This window comes from Leopardus geoffroyi, chromosome C1, assembly GCF_018350155.1.
Source record: "Leopardus geoffroyi isolate Oge1 chromosome C1, O.geoffroyi_Oge1_pat1.0, whole genome shotgun sequence".
NCBI lineage: Eukaryota > Metazoa > Chordata > Mammalia > Carnivora > Felidae > Leopardus > Leopardus geoffroyi.
In genome coordinates this window covers 85,680,072-85,684,930 of record NC_059328.1, presented here as the reverse complement: position 1 = coordinate 85,684,930, position 4,859 = coordinate 85,680,072, and the positions used below count along the sequence as shown (strand labels likewise).

At 34.6% G+C, this 4,859-nt stretch overlaps 1 long non-coding RNA gene across 1 annotated transcript; it reads left to right on the top strand.

Moving 5' to 3' along the window:
- The first annotated feature begins 855 nt into the window (after positions 1 to 855).
- Positions 856 to 3,778, top strand: LOC123598321. The gene is made up of 2 exons (XR_006712540.1): positions 856 to 897; positions 3,695 to 3,778. It is a non-coding gene; the product is annotated as an uncharacterized LOC123598321 (long non-coding RNA).
- The last annotated feature ends 1,081 nt before the right edge of the window (positions 3,779 to 4,859 follow it).

Here is a 4,859-nt window from a genome sequence, read left to right as displayed (position 1 = left end):
ATGTCTCAATAAACTTACCCCCTTTGTTTAGAAGTCTGAATTCAGTGATGGCAATCTGTTTCCAAATTCGCCAATTTAAATTTGGGTAGAATCTAAATTCACTTGCAAATTTCCTAACAATTTCATCCCAGCGCTGTGTTAGAAAAATTGCATGAGAAAAAGAAGCCCACGTTCTCATTCAACACATAAACTTTTAATTTCACAAAGAGTCTAAATGAACTCTAAACCTGTATTTTCAGAGACAGTAGCTTCAACTGAACAAAATAAATATACAAAATATACAAAAAACATTTCTTTCATATAATTCGTTTGTTTAGAAATTTTGGTTATAAAGAAATTTTGGTTATAAAGAAATTTTGGTTATAAAGAAATTATGACCTGAATGAAAAGAAATCCTGCAAATTAAGAACTCAAAAAGAAAAAGTTTATTTTTCCTTATCATATTTACAGTATGTATATTATAATGAAATTTTTGAAGTTGACTCTATAAGTAATTTTTTAATGTTGCATGAAAGAAAAATAAGTGATTATCAGTATAATCAAATTTTTCTAAACCAAAATCTACTCAATCTAAATGATATAGAAAATTCTACAAGGAAAATTGTAAACAAGCTAGTGCACACACAGCACACATCCATGTCAAGATTCTAATGAGATCATAAAACACTTTATTCTCTCAATTATCATGAGGTCAGTGTTCCTATTGGCTGTAGTTTCATAATAAAGGCATGATTTCAGTCTGTGGAGGAAGATAATGGAAGAAATTTCTTTCCAATCATCCAGCTTAACAGAAGTGGTAGGAAATGACTTTTATTTTAAACAACCATAAAGAAAGTTATTTCACATATAAAGAAAATGCTAAGAGAATTAAGATGTCACTCAATGAAGAAAAGAAAGGTAATGTTAAACATAGACATTTAACAGTTAAGTATAGAAATGTCTCAACAACAGTGACTCTTTGAACATCCCTTGAATCCTGCCTTTCACACCCTGAAAAACAGTCTGCAGACTATGCTTGTGCACACTGGAGCTAGAAAACTCACTGCTGGAGGCAGCTCCAAAATACGATATGGCACCAAAATATGTCTGGTTCTAATTCTGCCCCTTGAGGCCATCCTGAACACCCTTAGTCATTCTTGAACATGACACCTCTTCAAAAATGCAAAGGCAGCTCCCTCAGACCACTTCTTCCCCTTAGTCTTACCCGGATTAAAATCCTCAACCTTTCTTTCAACCTCTTCTTAAATTACATGGCTTCAAGTCTAGTCACGGTCTTCTCCAATCTGTCTATACCCCTCATAAATTTAATGTCCCACTGGTGACCTAGTGTGACTAGTTCTGAGATTGGAAAAAAGCACTGAGAAAAGATTCAGATGAGAGAAAAGCAATGAAAAATGTAAAAGAACCAAGTTTTATCATTTAGCTGCAATAAAAGGGAAAAATATTCTCTCTTGTTGGAGAAGGGTAAGGAAAAAGTTGGTTAGGCTAATCAAAGACTTGACAACGGTGATATTCACTTATTCTATTCAAAGTATCACTTCTTATTAGAATATATTATTAGAAGATGTTTTTTTAGTTGCTTGTTCAGTCATGATGATGTTATATGAGCAAGTAAAAAATACATAGAATACATATTTTGAATTCTTTCTAAAAATTAATTTTCTGTTTAGTTGTGAAACAAGGAGCAGTAGAAACCTGCCCTTCTGAGTAATTTGAAATTCAAAGTAAGTTGAATTATTGGGGCACCTGGCTGGCTCAGTCGGAAGAGCATGAGAGTCTTGATCTCAGGGTTGTGAGTTTGAGCCCCACATTGCGTGTAGAGATTACTTAAAAAAAAATCTTTAAAAAAAAGTAATTTGGGGCCTGTGGGTGGCTCAGTTGGTTAAGCATCCAACTCTTAATATCAGGTCAGGTCATGATCTCACAGTGGTGAGATGGAGCCCCTCGTGGGGTTCTACACTGAGTACGTGGAGCCTACATGGGACTCTCTCCCTTTCTCTCTCTCCCTCCCCCACTTACGCTCTCTCGTTCTCAAAATAAATAAATAAACTTAAAAAAAAAACCATTAAAATGTGAATTGTTTAAATATTTTGATAATTCCTTGCCTGGTACCAAAAATATTTTAAAGCAATTTTTTACTATATATATAAATTATTACAGTGTAATCAGAATACCAAAAATATGTAGATAATGTAACTCATGAGATAGCTGCCTACAGATGCTAAGATCTTGGCCTAACCCAGCACTGCACTAATCACCAATGCCTGTTTAAGAACTCCAAACCAGAATCAAAGATGGTAAAAACCAGGAAGGACCTGGGAGATCAGCTACTTCCAGTTTTCAAACAGGCTCCATAAGGCTTCAGGTAGCAGAAACCTGACCTGAGGATGGGGGCGGAGAGTGATGGATGAGCACACAGGGCTACTACAAAGTATTTCACTCCTAAAAATGATGTGGTAAATAGAGGAAAGAAAAGAGAAGAAGAAACTGAGGTCCATGGTGGGTAATTAATTTTCTGAAGTCACATAGCTGATTAGTGGTAGAAATAAGACCAGTTACCAACAATCTTTTCTCAATTTTCTCCTAACTTAGCTCATCTTACATTGTTTAGCTCATGGGTTCTTAAACCTTTGAGATAATAAAATATCAAGCAACAATAATGTATATGTATAATATCTTTCTTCAAATTTTTAGATAAAATATTGAAATAATGTAAACTCAGAATGAAAAAATAAGAGATGTTGCATTATCTGCCATTGCTATTGTTGTCACGTGGCTTCTTTAAAAATCTGAATTATTATTTCCACTATTTATTAATAGTATAACCAGTATTCCACAGAATACTGTCACTAACAGTCTGGTCACTAACTGAGAAAGTTAGTGAACATTAAATACAACAATGCAATTTAATAATCATCTTATCTTTGACTAATGCATCCAGGAAAGAATGACGTAGTTTTAGAAGGTGAAAGAAAGTTCTATGGCCAGGTCAGTATACTTAACAGTGCTCAGTTTATTAGCCAATTTGCTACATTTTTCAAATAGACTGACAACTCAATACAGTTTAAAACTTACAGAATTTACCCATCTACATTTATTTGTCATTTCTACTCTTTTTTTTTTTTTTTTGGAGAAGAAATAAAGAAGTAAACTTTTTTTCTCCAAAAATATATAAAATAATATTCCTTGTGCCACTCCTCACCCCCATCACTACTGCCTCAACTAACACTACCCTCATCATTATCACCTTAGTGGCACATTTCGATCTCAAGTTTTCAGTGTTCACTCTTACATGTCGTGTACATGCTTATATCAGGTAAATAAAAATAGTTAATGCTTAAGTTTTATTGAAAACCATGCACAGCAATTTATACCTCAGCTTTTACATCATCAGTTGCCTATAAGGTAGGTACTACTAAAACTTTGGTTGGCGAGCGTAATTTGTTCCAGAAACAAATTTGTAATGCTTGTAACGTTTGTAATCCAAAGCACTTGTGTACCAAAGTGAATTTCAAGACCCATTGGCTCAGTTGTAATCGTGTGACGTTCAGCATCACATAGTACTCGTATTGTAAGACATCACTCGTGTATCAACTTAAAATTTATTAGAAATGTTTGCTTGTCTTTCAGAACACTTGCAGAACAAGTTACTCACAATCCAAGGTTTTACTGAATTATTATTCCCATTTTATAGATGAGGAAACTACTACAAAACATATACTCAACAAATACTTGGAAAATGAACAAAGAAGTGAGTTATTAAAATGTTGGGAAATGTCAGGTTATGATGTCGCAGTTCGTGAGTTCAAGCCCCACATCGGACTCTGTGCTGATGACTCAGAGCCTTGAGCCTACTTTGGATTCTGTGTCTCCCTCTCTCTGCCCTCTCTCTGCCCTTCCCATGACCCTTTCTCTCCCTCAAAATAAAATAAACGTTAAAAATTTTTTTTAAATGTTGGGAAATGAACTTATGTGAATCACTTGAACATGAAAGCAGTTTCTTTGTAGCCTGGAGTCATGGAAAAAATACTGCATTTATAATCAAAAGCCCAGCTTTCAGGCATCACTCTTTCACCACCTGTGTTATCTTAGACTGTTTCCTCTGTCATTAAATAAGGACTAAAATAATTTGTAACTCGCAAGAATAATAGTAGAATTAAATAAGAGTGCTATGCTGTGATGCCATTGTATAAATATTTGCTATTAATGTTAAAGCTTATATTAAACACAAAATTATTTCCAAAATCATATATTCACAAGACTCAAACTACTATATCTCTTTGGATCTAGGTATTTTTACTTAATTTACTCCTAGCCACCAACATAAGCAAAACAGACACAGAGAAGCTCTTTTTACCAACTGAGGACATCCCCACAGTGTACAAGTTAACTTCATCTTCCATTTCTAACTGCCTGTAGCCATGGTACTATCTCTAGAGTGTGATGGGGGCCAATGACCCCATTCAGGTATCCTTGGGGGATTCCTAAATTCCTCTGCTCTGGCTCACATTCTTTTAATCATTCTGTTCCAGAAGCCTAGGACACATGTTCCCTGCAGTTACCGTGGGGACCCTTGATGCCCCTTTGTAACGCTAGGTTTCCTGTGCAGAAACTCCAGGAGAAAATAATCTTTTCAATAAAGTAGCAGGAGACCCTTGGTTTCCATTTTTCCAATCACGAAATACTATATATATATATATATATATATATATATATGCACACACACATACATATATATACATACATATATATACACACACTTACTGAACAGATTCCTGATAGTAAGTAATGCTGTAATTGTTATTAACACCTATACCTGTCCTGATTCTCATAGGGGAAAAACACACTTTATATCTTCC